Genomic DNA, 20,538 nt, shown 5'->3' with positions numbered 1-20,538 from the left:
TTGCTTCTTCTTGGAAAATCTCCAATTAGGTCTATGCAAAAGTTTCCTTCTTTGTTATATTTCTATGAGAGAACGGATGATTTGTGAGTTTAAAAGTTTAGCCAAATCGAATAATAAGGTTCCAAAACAGAAGATTAATTACTCAATGGCGGATGAAAATGTGAAATTGAGAAGCATGAAATTCAGACTTGGTTCCTATCTTCTATCTTCTATCTTCTGGTTTTTTTTTTCCAATGTACAGGATGTTTCTTATATTTCTCTTTTTATCCCTTATATTCATAATTTCTTTCATGTGGTTAAATATTTTTAAATCGTTTTGCAAATCTAAAATAAAAAGTTTCTTTTTATATATTTTTAAGATCAAAGAAAAGTTTCCTGCAACTTTTATTATTTTCTTAACTATTATACTCTTACCCTATTCTTCTTTCTAACTTTCCTTTTCATTCCATTTATCAAATAACATATTTTCAATTTCACAATTTAAATTTTACATTTTACTTCAAAATAATTCTACATTACCACACCATTCCTTTTCTCCATATCGTTATAAAACAAAATTTCCCCTGCAACCATCTCTTAATCCAATAGAAAAATCCTAATCATAAAACCTCCAATCTACTCACCCCTCCAACGATCCAAGAATCCTTCCCTCTTCCAAGTTTCTCACCAATCTAAGCAACCCAATCGCTTTCTTTAATCGTCCCCGATTATCCTCGAGAAATCAACGGGATCACCACCGACTCCTCTCCATCGACAGGGCACAAGACGCGTACACACGCTTCCTCTTTCTCCTCTCGTTCTCCAACAACAATCGGCGCAACAAGTTATCCTGTCCCTCGACCCCTCCGGATAGATGGCGCGATCGATGTTGAAAACGCGCCATTTTAACCCCCCCTCTCTCTCTCTTTTTGTCAAATTAAGATGAAGAGAGGAAGAGAGAGGGGGTTGAGAAGCGTGACGTTGTTACCCCCTCGCGATCAGACCAGGCCAGGCCAGGTCCTATTGTCGTGGAAAATCGGGGATAGGCCTATTCTATGCTTCTATGTTGGCGCGGCGCTCGTCATCTGTTTCGGGAGCAATGGAAATCGATAATGAGAGAAGGCCTGTTCGAATCGAACGGGGAGGGAAATAAGGCGTTGTCGTTTCAGGTATAATTATAACGTAGTGGAATGGTGGGAATTGTGAGGCTGATTGGATTGTTTGGGGGATTTCTTTGGAAGGTGATTGATTGATTGATTTATTTTTTTTTTTTGGATCGTTTGGATGAACGGGGAGGGAAATATTTGGGAATGGAGTTTTAGGGATATTGGAAAAAGGCTTTGTTTTGTTTCTTCCTCCTTTTTTTTTCGATTGGAAGGAATTGAAAGGAATTTAAGGAAAGAAAGATTTGGGGTGTTTTGGGAAGAAAAGGAGAAATTAGGGAAAATAGTAGTTGGTTTATAATTTCTTGTAGTTGAAAAGTTGGAGAGGATGAGTTTGGAAAAGGAAGGATTGCATGAGAATCATAATTCTCTAATAGTATCTCTCTAATAGATTTGAGAAAAGTTTATTTTCGGATCAAGGTGATTATTCTGATTATTTCTTTGAAAAGTTTACCATAAATTGAAAAGTTTTTGGAAGGGGAAATATTCAAAAGAAAAAAATCCAATTGCATAAATCTTTTTCTCGGAAAAGGAGATTCCATTGAGATGCTGGAGAAAAAAGAAAATTTAAAGATCCATACCCATCGATCCTCTTCGTTCGAAATTATTGGAATATTTTAATTCTATGGTCGAGAAGTCGTGGAATCTTTGAATCAGGATTCTCGAGTGACATTTCAGCGACAGTGTCTGGAAAACTTTTCAGGTTTATTTTTAGATCGATGCGGTTATATTTCACTTCTAGCAATAGTCGATTTCTTTCTGAGAATCTGAGTGGGACAGGTTAAAAATAGAAAGAGTGATTGATGGATGAGCTTTAAGGAATATATATATACACACTGCGGTTATATGTTGGAATCAATCGTGCGATTGATTTTAATACAAGTCGGAGGAGGCAGGGTTGCGCAAAATTTCAAACTGAAATTTGAGATTGCCAGCTTGATTTTCTTGAAAGAGGATGTAAAATGCTCATACGGTTGAAGATTCTTTTCGAATCCATTTTGAATCCATTCAGAACGGAAGATATTCGTTTGTTCGTCATTTCGACGTAAATTAATCGTGAAAAGTAAAAGCATTAGCTTGGAATCCATACTCTCATGATTGGTATTCTTGTAACTTTCCAGTTTCCCAACTCTGGGAACCGCTCGAGCTTCGCGAACTTTAACGAACTTTCGACGTTTCGAGCATTCTGAATGTAATTTATAGATTTTCTTCGTATAATTTCAAAGAAATTCCTTTCTCAAAATATGAAACTTCTTTTACCTTTTCCCGATGTCAAGTATATTAAGAAATATCTCTCTCGCAACATATTCCATTCAAAAAAGTTATTTCAATCTCAACATTGAGATCATTTTGCAAAAGAGAAAATTGTTATTGGAGATTAAAAACAATTCTATATTGTTCTGTTACGGTTAAACATTTTTCAGGAAAGAATATATGAAAATATAAATCGTAAATTTAAAAATAACATTGGATAGGAATTATATGTATTATGAAATTTCAATAAAATTTCTTTTCAAACGTTAATTCTTTCTTGGTGAGGAGAACACATATAAGGAGAAAATTCCATAGAGACCTATAGTTTCTGTTGCATTATAATGCAACGTGTGTCTGACAATAGACGATCTATTTCCCCTTTACCCTAGCATTTCCCCTGTTTCTCAGACAGACCGAGGTATAGCCTTGTGTTGTATGGGTTGCAGGACGTGTCTGACAATACACGATCCGCTTCTACTTGTTCTTTTGCTTCGTTTCCTCGTGTCATGGTGCATCCTCCCTGTACCTTTCAATTTTCATTTCGAACCTTTTGGTGAATGGAGTATCATCTACATGTTTCTATCATTCTCTGGTATTATTTATTTATTTATTTTTATCATTTTCAAATTTCTGTGGTTGAGATGACAAGAAAAAAAAATGGGAATTGTTTCGTATATTCGTGATTGTAATGTTTCTTTTAGAAGAATGAGATTTCTTTTTATATCGAAATTTTATTCGTGCTGTATAGTTTTCTACGTTTCCTTTTAGAAAGGAATAAGATTCTTTCTAGTTTTAGAAACTTTGATTTCTTATCGTCAAATAAAAATAGAAATAAAAATAGGAATTCTTTCACAAAATAAAATTGCATCGTGTTTATTTTTCGTGCTTGTTTAATTTCAAAAATGAAGATTTTTTTTTCGATGATTCGTTTTTTAAAAAATATCAGGATTAGAAAATTATTCATCATGTATTTAAAAAAAATTTTTAAATATCATGGAACTTATGTTATAGAAAATGTAACTCACGAATTAATAGCAACGTTTCACGTTTCCATCTGGTTTATTAATTATTCCATAAATTCTCAATTCGAGATATTTTTTTCTTTGTCAGAAAAAATTCAGAACTTTAAAGTACTTTCTTTATAAATAAGAAATGCTTTCTTCTCTTAGAACAGAAATAAAACTTGAAAGTGTACTTTCTTTTTTACACGTTCGACATTTTTTTGATAGAAATTTATGGTCCTATTATACGTTCTTTATTTTTAGATGCTGTTAAATTATCTATAGCAATAAAACTTTGTTCCATGATCACCATATTTTTACAATCTCAAGTGAGAAAATTGATCGAGAAAATAAATTGGAAACGAGACATATTTTTCAATTAATTAATATATTTGATATGTGAATTGATTAACTGGAAATTAATATTTAGTCAATTTTGTTTTTTTTTGATATAACACAATTTTAAAGATAAATCCTTTATATTTATTCTTCTAAAATCCATGTATATTTTCTAGAAAAATATATGACGTATCAAATTGTGTATATTTTTTTTTTGTATATTCATTTTAAAAAAGATCTTAAAGCTTTCATCATCAGATATTGTATACAATTTCCAACATTGTGTTAGCCTTTCTATACTGTTCACCAGAGAGATTTGTACGAAATACGATTCTCACCACCACTGATCTAACATATAAACACATGTTGTAATCCATGGATTTCTAAGCTGTAGCTTTCTTGATCCTCAAGAGAGTCGGTTATTTATTTTGCAGTTATATGTGTGTGAAAAATTTTCTAACATCATCATGCACATATATCAACCATTTCATATTTGCTATGATAGATTCTTTGATATTTCTCCTTAATTTCCATTTCTGAATTTTTATTATTAGAGATGTGTTTTATTATGACAAGAAAAAGAGATTGTTGCAGATTTATATAGAAATGTTATGAGAAGAGGTCATCTGTGGAAAAAGATTGGAAAATATATTACTATTTTAAGGTTGCAAGGTTGTTAAGACAAACATGTTGATTTATTTTTAGGTTAGAAGAATACCCTCTAGTCAATACTAAGAAATATAGAGTGTTAAGAAAGTAAATAGTACTCAAGAGAGCCATTGATTTTAGAGTTATATATCCTACAACTCTGATACCATTTTGTTATTATGTTTTGAATCTATATTTTGTTTTTAACATGCTTCATGGATGTACCACTACATGTGCAGTTGGTTTTACTGATAAATTCACTAGCAGATTCAAGTAGAAATCTCTTCTCTCTTTGTTTCCCATCTTTCTTTGTCTTTCCTTATTATTACACAGTCAGGATTATATGATTAAAGTGTCTGAATGTAAGCCATAGTGTAAGCTGTGTCTTAACGAAGATATATTTCGACGTGTCTCTCAGCATTGCAAGTAGTTTCATCACGGGTCATACATAATCACAGTGATACAGTTACCTTAGGATCAGTTACTTCAAGACATGATTTATGATACATGATTTATGTTCTTATTCAATACAATCAAAAAATTCTAGGATTTATTTTCAAATAATACAAAAACAAAAGAAATTTTTGAAGAATATTCTAGTATGATTGATTGTTTTTAATCTAAATAAAATCTAAAAATAGACAAATTTATTGATCGTTAAATCATCGTTAGAAGATCATTAGAAAATTTGTTTTTTAATTAATTTAATCGATAAAGATTGAATAAAATTTATTTTATAACGTTCGTGAAAAAATTAGTTCGAAGTGAAGTCTTGTTTTTAATTAAGCGTAGATTAATCGGATGATACGTTCAATTTATTCAGTAAATGAAACGTGAAACAATTGACAGTCGAACAAAACATAATTAATTAATTATATAAGCGAATCCCTTATATTTGCATAATTATTAATTATAGTAAAAGAAAATAATTGGTATTGGAAAATGTTAATATTACGTATTGAAATATTATTAAGAGAGAAAAAATAGGTTATGTTTCTTCAGAGAAAAGAATATTTTAAACGCAAGCTCTTTATGATAATTTTAAAACTTCTTTCTAATTTTGAATTATGCACTTTGAAAATATTAATTTTTATTTCTATTTCATTTTGAAATATCGCTTTCAAAGCTTTCGAAATTCTTTTTCATGATCAATATCAATGTTTAACCTCTTAAAAATCTACGACTTTTTCAAATATTTGTTCCTTTATAGGTTATGTTCGATCTTTCGACTTTATTCCATGAATTTTCCAAATATTCTTCATACATTTTTCGTGAGTTTTGAAAGACGTTTTAATTTTCTCTTTAACATTAAAATATTAGTTTCTAAATAATATTTATGAACTTAACCTTAGTTATAATCAATCTGGCCATAATCTTAATATCAGAAAATAATTAATTCTATTATAAATTCATGCCTATTATTAATTTTAATTACACAAAAATCTTCTCTTTTAACCTCCTTATTCGTTCACATTGTTACTTGCTACAACATTAAATTTTAACCTCGCGATAACCTTCTGTTTAAAGTCCCTAGGGGATATCGTACAATAGTTCTGCTGCTGGCTGTAACTTTCCTTTTGTGATACCGTATTCTCTACGAGTTCTAAACGAATACACTAACTTCGCAATTCATCTCGTTCAAATCGAGTACAGCCTTGTCCTCGCACGTGAGGAAACTATGAATTTCTAGGGACTTTCAGTGAACAGTGATTAACTTTTGCGTAAAAACAATTTGTAATTTCAAGTTTCATTTACATTATGATTTCATTTATCTTTCGGCTTAACTTACGTTAGATAGTTAGATACGTTTAATTAATTATTTTGTTGAATATATAAAACGATAATCAAATTTTTGCTAGAATATGTATAATAATTTGATTTATTTTTCGATAAATATATATATAGATATTTGTTGTGTAATTATAATTGATTAATAATTGAATAATTAATTACAGACTAAATTTTTGCCAGAAGATAGATATATGTGATTTGAAATATTAATTGTCCAATCGTGCAGCAGAGATAATCGAAAAAATAACGATCCTATTTAATTAGGGACATTTGAATACCGTACGTTGGAATGTATGACTGCGGTTCACCACAATATGGCGCAATCCCAATTAATCTTGCAACGAAACGTTTCTGCTCAAGGTTTCAAGATCATCATTTTAATCGATCCAACATCCAACAATAGAATTGATTAATAAGTTTGTCTCTTGCAGTGATATATATTCCTCCCGTATCGATTTCGTTACGTTGTTGCAAAAGTTTGCACGACAAATTCATAAAACTTTACAAACTTTTACTTATAAATTTTTTTTATAATTATTTTCATAACTTTGCAACTTTCTAATCTTTCCAATTGCCAATTCTCTCAAATTCTCTTTTTTTCGAATTACGTCAGCATTTCAATATTTCCATCCCACGATCTCTCAACTTTGTAATTTTCCAATTTTCGTATTTAGTTCGGAGAGAAAAAATTATTTCGAGAATAAAAAAACTAATCCTCCGCTTCCTCCTCAATTCTCCCTTAATTTCCACTTTAACTTTCCATCCACTCTTCCCGCTCCCCTTGTAAAAAGTGTTGGAAAATCGAATGATGATGAAACGATTGGCGAGAGCACCGCAGAATCCGGGTATTTAATAATGATTCGCACGCTTTTCAAAACTATCGTTTCATCGGAGCGGATAAAAGTTTGGCCGGATCGGTTGTTTCCAAGTCACCCGGTGTGCACCCGGTTATCGGTAAAACTTTTAATTGGGGTGCACGCGAGCCCGAGAGAGGGGAGGGGAGGGAAGAGGCAGCGTTAACCGTGATATTGGAAGATTTCTTGCCAAGTGGCAGTGTATAAATACCGGGGGCACACAGAGGCGATCGAGAATCTTTCCAGAAGTGGTTGGATTCGCGTTGACACGTGAAAACAAGAAGGGGCGAGAGAATTTTTCCACCGATTCTTCCCGAGACAGAGATTAAAAAAAAAAAATCCCAACGTTCGGTCAAGTTTTCTGAGAGGAGAGGAGAAGGGATTCGCGTTAAATTGCGGTGGAAAGAAAAAAAAAAAAAAGAAACCTCGGTTGAAAGCATCGATATTAAGTTTGAAGGGCATTTCCCATGGAAATCTCGTTTGAATTTCCTCTCCAATGAAATATTCACGGTGGTGTGGTATTTTTTTTCTTTTTTTTTTTTGCAATGCAACTCGAAGAAGCCATATCCTGTGTAAAATAATTACGCGGGACAGAGGAAGAGGAATCTTCTGGAGGGTAAAAATTGTTACCTTACTTTAGCGGGAGTAACGAGAATTTTAACGCGAAGTGAAACTTTTTCTTCTTTTTTTTTCGAGCCTTCTTTTATTTAGAGCCACGTGCAAATGGAGTTTGAAGATCTTTGATCTTTTTTTTTTTTCGGGATGAATTTACACGCGAATTTGATTAATTCGTGATATTCGAATACGAGATGATCGACAGATGGGTTTATTCTACGTGCGAAAAATGGATAAGAAATGCGTGGAAAAAAAAGATGTACTTATTTTTAGAATGGAGTATTAAAATACGTGAGAATATTCGAAATAAATTCTGACTTTTTTGTAAAAATTTCGTTACGCGCATAAATCTATTATTTGAATTATTATACGAGTTAAAATATTGGGGTTAATAGATCGAAAATTAATTAAAGTTTTGCTTAAAATGTTTCGATGGAATCGAAATCTTGTAGCTTGGTATGATTTTAAATTGAAATATAGAAAATTTGATTATTAATAATTATTTTCTATTTACACGTTTTTAAAATAAAGTTTTTAAAATAAAAATAGAAAGGAGATGTGTATTCTTTTTTTCACGATTCATATCCATACAATGATCAAGCTGAAAGTGCAAATAATAAAGAATTATTACTTTTTTTTCTCACAGATAAAAATAAATACAAATAATACCTCGTTAAAACATATCAAGATTATTATACAGTAGATATTTCTACTGCGTCTAAATGAATTTCTAGATCAAAACGGAATATTAATTAAAAGCTTTTATATTTATGTAATTTATTCCCTTTTCCACAACAGAGAACATTAATACATTCATTATATTTTATCAACTTTTTATGATTGTATTCTATCGTATATAGAATATTTTCATTCGTTTTTTTTTCCATTAGAAATATCACGCAATACAAGATATTTTTTTGTTAAATTTCATTTCGTTGCAAAAATAAATCTCGTTCAATTTTTTTGAATTAAAAAAAGAAAAAAAGAAACGTATCGAATTACATTTAGCACGTTATTGGACACACTTTCCGCAATTCAATTCCGAAATATTCTCGTATATTTTTTTTTTCTTTTCCCAAAAAATAATATTATACTCGTGCTATGCATTTTCCATATCTGCAATTTTATACGCGAATAATATTTATTTTATTCCGCTAAAAAACTAACATTGAACTACTTACTCCACGCATCGCAGCTGAATTTTTTCGCATAAAATATTCTCCTCGAATATTTTAAAATATTTAAAATAATATCCTTGTAAAAATCTTCCGTATATTTCGTATATTAATATTCTGTTATTTCAATACGTTTAACGAAAAATGAAATATCGTAATTTTTCTTAAATCGATTTGTAAACATTTCCGATCATCCATCATTTCGCTTAATAAATCTCTCGAAAATTTCTCGCGAATAAAATTTTACTCGAATCCGTTCTATTACTCCCTGAAAGTAAAATGTAAATTTATCAAGAAGAAGAAGAGAAAAGAATATATTTCTAAAGAAATATAGATCGCAGACAATTTGAAAAATTCTCTGACAAAATTTCAATTCTTTATTCCTACTTCAACACCTCATCATCTCTAATGCTACGATAAAAAATTGGTACAATTTTGAAAAAGAGGAGTCGAAAAGAAAATTTTTCAATAATTGAAGTTCGAACTTTTGCTGTTGGATTATCTAATTGGAAAATGCTGCACGTAGACGTGGCATTTTGACGAAACACAGTTCGGTTTATTCGATCGAGGGTTTGTTTCCGGCTCGAGCATTTTCGCCCTGAAAATTCGCGCCGTGGCGGGAATTTTATCAAGTATTTACCTTTTCGATCGCGAGACGAGGTCTGCGCAACGACACGGCAATTTGTTAACTGCAGTGAATCCTCGAACCTCGTGGAGGAAAATATTCCAACGTGATGCGAATTCTTCGCCACTATCGCGGATTAAAATTTGCCCCGTTCTTCTTACTTTGGAAAATGGAAACGGGGAATATTACATAAAAAAAAAAAAATTGGGAGGAAACTTTTTATCCAATAAAATTTGGTTTCAATTTTTAATGGAAGAATGGACGATGAAGTGGATTGATCGATGATCTATCCAATTCATTTCCAATATGTTTTTGATCAACTGTAAACGTAAGTTTAACTTAATAGTTTTTTTAAAAATACATTGAAAAAGATAATATTGTGAAAGTGGTTAGATATATTGTGATAATTGCGTTAATGGATATAAATTGTTAATAATGTTTACAATTTGAGTAAACTTGACGAGAGACTTGTTAAAAAATGATGATCTATCGATCGACTTTTGATCGTGGAACATATGGAAAGGTCAAAGGGCCGTAGTCAATATTTGACGAGTTTCGATGCTTGATGCGTTTAGTTTAACACGAAGCATTGGCATGTTCGTGGAAATTAGACGTGAAACGTATCAACATTAGTCGTCTGATCCGAAACGAGAAAACTAACCAAAAGTTTTTAAATTTTCCCAAAGGCCAAGTAAATATTTAAATCGCGTACCTCAAACTACTTTACTCGAAAGCCCCCCAATTTTATAATCAATTTTAATCCCGATTCCATCAAATTAAAAAGTAAATACATCCCCTGAATGTAAACATCAACGCGTGATATTTTCACGATTCACGACTTAACTTTTCTAACCTTGATAATATTATCCAATATTTTCAGAAAATTTTTCAAATTTTCTTAGAGATAAAAGGGATCGAATAAAAAAAAGATCAAATATTTTCTCTAATGTCCAAAGTATTCTGAATTATATATATCATATAAATTTTCACGTAAAATCCCCTGACATTATTTCCTTCTCTTCCAAGATTTTCTAGTTCATGTAAAATTTTCACGTAAATTCCACTTTTCTTTCCTATTATTCGTTCTATTTTTTTTTGTTTTGTTTTTTACTTGGTCATATTTTAATATTTCTACAACTTATCGAACTTAAATTTCCATTTATGAAAATTTCTATACTTTCTTTAATTCGTCAACACGTTCCCACAGATTCCAAATAAATTTTCATTTATGAAAATTTCTACACTTTCCTTAATTCGTTAACACGTTCCCACAGATTCCAAATCTTCGAAATTTCAATCATTTTTCATCCATATTCTGCAACATCCATATTCTCACTCTCTCTATTAAGCACAAATTTTCGAAAATTACCGCAATATTTTTTTAATACACAGTGTTTGGTTTCTCCAAACACTTGGAAGCTCGGATCGATATTTCCTCCGCTATCCTTTTTTTCTTTTTCCCTGTCAAACACCCGGTATACACTTTTAGCTGACGTATCGCAATTCATTCGAGTACACGGTCAAATGCGTTCGCGATTCATCCTCTGCAGACGAATCAATCGACCTCCGCCACGCACGAGTACCAAAGATTATATCCGCCCCCTGTTTCCAAAAAAGAAAAAAGAAAAAAGAAAAAAAAAAGGAAAGAAGAAAGACTCACCCTCTGACCACGCCCTTTCCCGCGCTTTTCTCTCCCCCTTTCACCAAGTTTTATTCGCCATCTCCACCTACCCCCGCCAACGATCACACACAGCCAAAAACCATTGAACTAGATTTTCAGAGGTCTCTGTAACGAGGGCATTTTGAGAGCAATTAAGCTCGCCTCGAAATATATAGACCCGTGTTTCGCGATCAATGGAATTTCGCTGGGGTTGTCTGGAATCGGTGAACGTTCCCGCCTTTCATCGCCTTCTAAATAATATCTCCTTCACCAAGAAAATTTTCAGTAATTTTGCACAACGTTTCTGAGCATTCTGAGTATTCGTTGGAATGAAAAAATGCCGGTGGATATCTGTGAATGAATGTTGTCTCCCTTTCGTGGTGGGGATATTTCAATGGTAGTTTTTTTTTTTAGTTTTGGAATATTTTTTTTCGACGTTCATTCCTTGGAGAAGTGTTGCGTTGATTGTTATGGTAATATGCTGGTGTTTGAATAGCGCGTGCAATTTTTGTCCTTAGAATTGTTTTGGGAACAATTATTATGCTCGGGATTATTCTACTCTCTTGTATTGTTCCGTTCATCGGGAAAGGATAATAGATATAGACGACAGATCTGAATCTCTGGGAATTTCGTAACATTTCCGGAATATTCTAACGTCTTATCTCAATACAGGATGTTATTCTGTTAATTAAATTCTAATTCTAATTCTTCCCTTCTCGAGATGAGAAGAATTGTTACTGTTTTTCTTTAAATTGAATTAATTTTCCTTCTATTCGTGAAATCTTTGATTTTTTAATCTTGGTTTTATATTATTAGAACGATGAAAACAGATATTTTCAAGCGAATTCAATATTTTTTTCTTCGTGCTTGCTTGATCTTAGAATTTTCAATATTTTACTTGGGATTCCCCACGAGACACGCATAGTAGAAAAGGATAGATATCGGACTCTTTCAAATAGATCTATTCTTTCGCATACTTTTGTTTCGGACAACTTTAGGACATTCCGATATTTTTCCTCAACATGTTCCATTCTATCGAACAAGATAAAGAAAAAAGTTGGGATGATGCACGAACTGAAATACGAAGAAGAACGTTTCTGATGAAAATACTTTCTTTTTTTTACTTATTCTTCTCGCAAAATTGACAATTTTTCACTGTTAACGCGATATTATTTCCAATAATTAATAATTAAGAAACATCCGTTTAAAATTAAATTATCTAACCAATATTTTTTGCTATTTTGCAAAAGAAAAGAAGAAGAATAAGAAAAAAAGAAATCCTTTACAATATTTCGCGCGAATACATTTTTCATGCAACAGCTGGAAGAATTTTGAATAATTAAAAAATAAATCTGCTGCTCGTATCTATCTCGTTATACACAACCTCTCTCTCTCTCTCTCTCTCTCCATACTTCAGATAAAAAAAGAAGAAGAAGAACGCGATATATTTTCCCGATAAACAAAGGCGAAGAATCCAGTTACGCGGAATTAACAACGAAACGGCCCGCCATTTATCGCTCTCCTCGATCGTATAAATAGGGATGCAAGCTCGAAATTTCACCCGTATCGTTTCTATCGGCGACGAGCACTCCCCTTCCACGGAATGGAAATCCCACGGAAATGCGATTAGACCCGATTAATCATTGTGCAGCGTGGCTCGTTACAGGGTTACGTGGACGATTGTTCGTTTCGTTATTGGGATACTGGAGGGATACTGGAGGGATACTCGCGGTTTCCGGTATCATTTTCAAGTGTTCTCCGCGGTCGACTTACGATCGTCGTGCCTGCGGAGAGAACATTGTTAGTTTGTTGCAAGTTTTTGAAAGTGTAATCTGTTGTGTAATTTTATTAATATAGGGAATATCGTGTCTTCGTAATTTTTGTTCCATTATTTGTCGTTGAAATTTTGAGAAAAGATTTGTAATTCATTTTTCAAAGGGAGTAATCTCGTGTCTTCGTAATTTTTATTCCATTATTTGTCGTTGAAATTTTGAGAAAAGATTTGTAATTCGTTGCTATTTCAAAAGGAATATCTTACGATCGTCGTGCCTGCAAAGAAAACATTGTTAGTTTGTTGGAAGTTTTTGAAAGTGTAATCTGTTGTAATTTTATTAATATCGTGTCTTCGTAATTTTTGTTCTATTATTTGTCGTTGAAATTTTGAAGATTTGTAATTCATTTTGCAAAGTAAATAATCTCGTGTCTTCGTAATTATTCCATGATTGTTTATAATTTTTTTTCTATTTGAAATTTTGAGAAAAGATTTGTAATTCGTTGCTATTTAAAAAGGAATATCTTACGATCGTCATGCCTGCAAAGAAAACATTGTTAGTTTATTGGAAGTGTAATTGTAATCTGTTGTAATTTTGTTAATATTGTGTCTTTGTAATTTTTGTTCTATTATTTGTCAATTATTTGAAATTTTGAGAAAAGATTGTAATTTATTGTTAGTTCATTTTGCAAAGGGAGTAATTTCGTGTCTTTGTAATTATTCCATGATTGTTTATAATTTTTTTTCTATTTGTCGTTGAAATTTTGAGAAAAGATTGTAATTCGTTGCTATTTCAAAAGGAATATCTTACGATCGTCGTGCCTGCAAAGAAAACATTGTTAGTTTGTTGGAAATGTAATTGTAATCTGTTGTAATTTTGTTAATATAGAGAATATTATGTCTTTGTAATTTTTGTTATTTCTACGATTATTTGTAATTTTTGTTCTATTTAACGTTGCTTGAATTTTGAGAAAAGATTTGTAATTCATTGCTATTTCATTTTGCAAAGGGAGTAATCTCGTGTCTTTGTAATTGTTCCATAATTGTTTATAATTTTTGTTCTATTTGTCGTTGAAATTTTGAGAAAATATTGTAATTCATTGCTATTTCATTTTTCAAAGGGAATAATCTCGTGTCTTCGTAATTATTCCATGATTGTTTATAATTTTTTTTCTATTTGTCGTTGAAATTTTGAGATTTATAATTCTATTTCAAAGAGAATAAAAAATCTTGTAATAATTCTATGATTATTTATAATTTTTGTTCTTCATTATTTATTGTAAATTTGTACTTCGTTGTTATTTTATTTTGGAAAAAGGAAATATATTTCGAAAGAAAACATCTGCATGAAATTTTGGTGTTTTTATCATATCGAAAATTTAAAGTTGAATCGTGATCCATTGTTACTTTATTTTGCGAATAATAACATCATTTCGCACGATAATTGTTGATATTTTGAAAATAAATTATAATTTTAATTATAAAAGTTAAAATCTTTCGTCAAAGAAATAACTTTCGATTTGATCCATTAAATGAGAAGTTCCTCTTGTAAATCGTGAGACAAGGTGTGACATTCAATAGGCTTGGCTGCTTGACAATCATTCAATGGATTTTAATTTAAGATTCTTGAAAATTTAATTAAAATACTTGAGAGTTCCTTAGTGTAATTGAATTTCACAGTTTTGAAAGAGACTTTTAACTACGAGGCCTCCTAACTTAAGAAGGATATTTTTTTCCTTCGCTTAATTACTTTTATATAAATCAAATAAAGTCAATTTCAATTCTTCCTCACAACGATTAAACAAATTTTTATTTACAAAGATCTGAAAGATACCAAGAAATAATTTCCTAAAGGCTTTCTCTTCCTCCCTCTTTTTAAATTACAGATATTACGTTAAATTGTTTAAAAATCAATTACTTTACAAAGTCAATCGTAAAATCCATGGATTTAATGTTCGACAAACTCGTGCTATTTGCACAACAGCTTTCAACATGATCGTACATAAATCCACTTCGTTAAATACGATAAAGGACACTTTTAACAAACCATATATCCCAAAGCTTTGTTTAATTGCTCATTGATTTATTTGCTGTTTACAATTTTTTAATGCAAAAATATCCATAAAATAAAACGCAATTGAAAAATAAATGATCTATTTATTTCGTTTATCTTCAATTTTCACGTTGAACGGTGAATTTCCATCAAAGACTTATGAATTTGTATTAGCAGAATTTTAAAAGGTCGATAAATAAATTGTTTATATTTCCAATTTTCATATAATGTAATTTTTTAAATATTCTCTACTCGTACGAATATTTCTTTTTTTCCATGCAATTCTATGATTTCTATCTATGTATATATTATAAAAATTCTAAGATCATGGAAAAAATAATTCGTTTTCAATCTAAACTTTTCATGTTTGTTGTTTGTATCAACGTGTTTTAAATATTCTCCAATGGAAGATTCTTCGATATACCATTTATTTGTATTTTCCACTTCTCGAATTGTAATTTTCCTACAAGATACAAGATACAAATATCAAACAAATAAAATAAAAATAAGAATAAGAAATTGAATTCTCAAGTTTTAATAAAAAAACATGAGTTTTGACGAAGTTCTCGATTTAAAAAAATTTTAATTAATTTCCAACCGAATGATCGACTTTTTTCCGATTTTCCCTCGACTTCTCATTCTCCTCCTCTTTTCGTTTTTCTTTTTCGAATTTTTCCGCTCCCCGAGTCGAAGACAGTAATGTGCTCGATCGAATTTCACGGAAGTCGATTCGAAAACTCCGGAAAAGCTATCATATTCCTTCTCGTAGAGGGATCTCGAACGAGATCCAAGTAGATTCGGTCGTTCTTTGATCAGACTCGATGAGAGGTAAGTAGCTTGACTCGCTCACTAGTCGGACAAAAGTGGTCGCATCGTGCGCTCGACTGACCGTATAAAGGATCGTATGAAATTTTTAACGCATCGTTGCGTAAAACGTAACTATTTTCAAAATGTTATACATTCAAATACAATCTCTCTCTCTCTCGTATCTCTTTCAAAATCTTTTTATTTATTCCTCCTTTTTCCGTCGATCGAAATTTCGATTATTTATTACTCAACTCTCTTTGAACTGTAGAATCATTCCTTCTCCACCAGTTATTTCTAATTACAATTGGATTATTGTACAAATTGTAAATTGTAGAAAAAGTAAAATAACGTCGAGCTCGAATTGTTATAATTCGACGATTTTTGAAATAAATGAATGAATAAATAAATTCAAACTCCAACGAAAAATTTGTTATAAAATTATTATATTTATAAAAATATAAATATTAAAAGATATCATTATACAAAGATCACTCTTATATAAAAATACGATGATATTTGTACGTTTTAATCCATCTTTAAAGGAAAATTCTTTTCCCTCCGTTCTTTAAATACTTATACGTTCGACCCTGAGCAGATATTTGCCAATTTCTGGAAACGCAAGCCTCGAGATAGCTTATTCAATGGTGTGGCAATTGAAGGGTTAATGCTATGTTCGATAGAAGGGAATTTCCTCGATAGCGGATACGAGGGCCGAGGATTTAGAAGAACGAAGAATTAACGATCATAGGTACTTTGTACTTAATCGAGCTAAAAACGCAGTTTTTACTTCGGCTTTAAGCACGTATTGGATAAGTGGCGAATGAAAAGAATAAAAGAAAATTAACGGGGAAAGGAAGGATTAAAAATTCCCTGTAAATTCTAAATCTTTTTCATCGAACAATAACAAGAAGTAAAATTATTCGAGCGTAGAAAAAAAAATTAATAAAATTAAAGCGAATATAAGAATGGAAGAAAATGATCGAAATTTTTCACGATGATTAATTATATAATTTAAAATAGATTGTATGGATTTTCTCGTCTCGTCAGTCTAGTAATAGCCAACAGATTAATAAATTAGATAAGAGATTGGTACAAAGAACCAAAAAGGCGTAAGGCTATAAAACTGTCCTCTTCCTCATAATTCACCATTAACATCGAATGAAAGTTTCTTCTAAATATTTTCCAACCTATTTCTCTTTCGATGGTTTCACTTTAACCATCTTTAATCATTCTTAAGTGTGAATCCAAGAAAATTTCCTCTTTTAAAAATTAAAGAGCAATCAACCACTTTTCACCACTTGCTATTTCTCTTTTACTTCTTTTTTTTTTTGGGCCAATGTTTATTATTTTTCCAATGCAAACCTAAGTAAAGAATAAAATAAATAATTCATAATTCGTTAATTATAGATTTTATAATAAAAATAAATTTTATATAGATTCGATACAGACTTTTAAATGTTTTTTTTTTAATAGAAGAATGTTTTTTCATGATTTGCAATAACCATTATTGCCACAATATATAAAATTTGCCGTGAAAATATCGAATAAAATATCAGTTGGATGTACAGTACTGTACAAAAACGTTAAATTATCTGCATTATTGATTTTGCGGCTACAGAAGTTTTCAAATATTTTTATCAAAATATTTTCATAAAAAATTTGTTAATTAAGAGAACTAATTTATATATACATATTTTTTATATATATTTACTCATCAGGGATTTAAAAATCAATTTTCATCGTGTTTATATGTTTCGTAGTCGCGCAAAAATATTGAAATATTGTTCATTAATCTATAACTTCATAAATAAAATTGCATTCTATGGAAAGAACAATTAAGTGCCAAGTATATTCATCTCTCGTATATACTTGTAATATCCATTAAATGCATGTACACAGTTTTCACAGTATTTAAAAGATAAATACCGACCATGCAAACATCCCACGTAATCTCCACGTAAAAATGAATTCAACGAATACGGTGTATTCAGATTTAAGAAAAAAATCTGCACAAATCTGATTAAATCTTTGCATTAATAACTCGACGAATATCGAAATTTATATTGTAAACCTGAAATGATTTATTTTAAAAACTTCCATATTATTAAATTCAAGCTTCTATTATATTAATTTCCAAGGTGTATCAAGATGCAGACAAATTACAAAAGTTTTAAAAAAAAAAGTACCCCCATAAGGGGGTACGAACAGACTGAAAATCCAAATTCCAACTCCCATAACAATTTCCTCGTGCACACACCCCCACGTATTCGGATCAAACACCACCGACCGCAACTGTGTATCTTCAAATCCCTTATAAACACACTAACTGTCCACCATCACACCTCCCTCTCCAGCTCATTAACCTTGCATTAATCAACTCTTTAACCCAAGTAATTCATTATTCACTCCTCAAATCAATCCTTATATATGTTGATGCACATCTTCCTTTGCAAGAGATGTAACTGTTTCAAAAATTTATGTGTTGTTGATGTAATTAATTAGATCCATATTATAATTAATAATATACTTTCAAATATGCAATATTCACTGCTCAAATCAATCCTCATATGCGTTGATGCACATCTTCCTTTGCAAGAGATGTAACTGTTTCAAAAAGTATTTATGTGTTGTTGATTATGATGTAATGTATTATGTTGTTGATGTAATTAATTAGATCCATATTATAATTAATAATATACTTTCAAATATTCACTCCTCAAATCAATCCTCATATGCGTTGATGCACATCTTCCTTTGCAAGAGATGTAACTGTTTCAAAAAGTATTTATGTTGATGTAATTAATTAGATCCATATTATAATTAATAATATATTTTCAAATATGCAATATTTACTCCTCAAATCAATCCTCATATACGTTGATGCACATCTTTCTTTGCAAGAGATGTAACTGTTTCAAAAAGTATTTATGTGTTGTTGCAGTGTTGTTGTAATTAATTAGATCCATATTATAATTAATAATATATTTTCAAATATGCATTACTGTACAATAACTGTACATCATGAAGTTATATCTTTATTAAATCGTTTATCCCAAACCATATATCACTTCAAACCAATCCTCATATAATGCACACCTTTCTTTTTAATAGTATATTTTCAAATGTATATCAAATATAATTCACTTTCTTAAGTTTTCCTTAAAAAAATCTTCAATATAACCGCCAATTCTCAATGAATTATTCAATTATTCAATTCTTAAGCCAAGACTTAACCCATCCATCATGCACACCTCATAGATCCTATAATATATAAACACATCATATTAACTTTATTTCAACTTTAACGTTTTCTCTTCCAAGACATCGATCCTTTCCACCCTTCGAAATTCATTGACAGTGTACATCTCAATCTCTTCACCCCTCGTGCAAAACAACTTTTGAATCTTTTCCCTTCGAAACTTCATCATCATTCAAAATTTAACTTAAACTCCATCATCCATTTCCAAAAATTCAACTCATCCAAACTTTCACAACTCCCCATACACACGTCACGTCAACATACTGCACATCTCAATCTCTCTTCCACCCCTCATACAAACAACAACGAATCCTTTTCAACTCCACATTCAAAATTCAACTCTCATACATCACAAAAGATTCTACACACCTCTACGTCGTCTCTCCTCTTCCCATACAAGACAATTCTCTTCTTCTTCTTCTTCTTCCTCTTCCTCTTCCTCCTCCTTCTCCTCCTCCTCTTCTTCTTCCCTCCTCGTCCAAACACCAACTCGTCCCCCGATCCAAGATCACAAAGTTCACCACCACCTCCCTCCCCCCTCGTGCGTGTCACCTTCGACGCACCCCTTTCAACAGAGAGAAGGGGAGAGTTCTTCGCCCTTCCTCTTTACGCCCGCCTTCCCTGTGTCTGGCCGGCTTCGTACGTACGCGGCGCTGGAACGCCGACTGATGAACGCCACGGAACCCCGCGCCGCGCAGACCAGAAATGTTGCCGCTCTCGTCTGACGACGGCGACGGCCTGCGCGTTGCCACGGCCCGCGGCGGGGGAGAAACCGAGAGAGAAAGCGAGGGGAATGCACGCAGGATCGAGCGCCGCCAGGCTTCGGGGCGGAGGGGAGAGAGGGAGGGGGTAGGTGGAAAGGAAAGGAAAGGGTGGTTTTACGAGAGGGTGTTTATGGGCGGGGGGGGTGGTGGTCAGTGGCGAGGGGAGGTAAGATTCTCCGTGTCGGTTGGTTCGGCGAAGATGCTCGTTTTTCGGAGGGGTGAGTTTGGGACTGGAGAGAGAGAGAGAGAGAGAGGGTGGATTAGCGACGACACACAGGGGAGGCAAGTTTTATCGAGAGAGTTGTGTGGCTTCTTTTTTTTTTTTTTTTTTAGGGAGAGATGGATGGCGATGGTGGAGGCTTTTCGATTTTCGTTCGTCGCTTATCGGGAACGGGTCTGATATTTGTCTGGTATTATTTATATCGTGGTATAGAGAATATTTTTTTTCTCTCGAGAGTGTCGATGAATATTTCGAAACGGGGGAGGTTGAGGAGAATAATTGTTCTCGTTGGGAAACGAGAATAATTTGAAGGAAAGGGTAAAGGAGTAATTTAATAGGGTTATTAAATAGTTCATTGTGCCCGCGCTTCGCAAACAACAACAGATTAAGGTAATTACACGAATAAATATATAATTCTCTCTCTCTTTCCCCTCGAAATTGTTCGCGTTTCAAGCATTAATTTAAATTACGTCAATCATCGAAACGAGGCGAATTACGTTTAAAACGCGTGTAAAAATATACAAAATTTTATTTCGAGAATAGAGGAGGAGGATCGAGAG

General features: G+C 32.0%; 1 protein-coding gene across 1 annotated transcript in view; it reads right to left on the bottom strand.

The window, feature by feature from the left end:
• Window positions 1-19,743, bottom strand: part of LOC100576679 — a 30,524-nt gene extending 10,781 nt beyond the window's left edge. Inside the window, exon 1 of the mRNA XM_016914190.2 lies at window positions 19,364-19,743. The gene's annotated coding sequence lies outside the window, so the exon portion shown is untranslated. The remainder of the gene's footprint in view (window positions 1-19,363) is intronic.
• Window positions 19,744-20,538: the final 795 nt, after the last annotated feature.

This window comes from Apis mellifera, linkage group LG9 (genome assembly GCF_003254395.2).
Source record: "Apis mellifera strain DH4 linkage group LG9, Amel_HAv3.1, whole genome shotgun sequence".
NCBI lineage: Eukaryota > Metazoa > Arthropoda > Insecta > Hymenoptera > Apidae > Apis > Apis mellifera.
The sequence above is the reverse complement of the archived record's forward strand: the minus strand, read 5'-3'. Positions and strand labels throughout refer to the sequence as shown.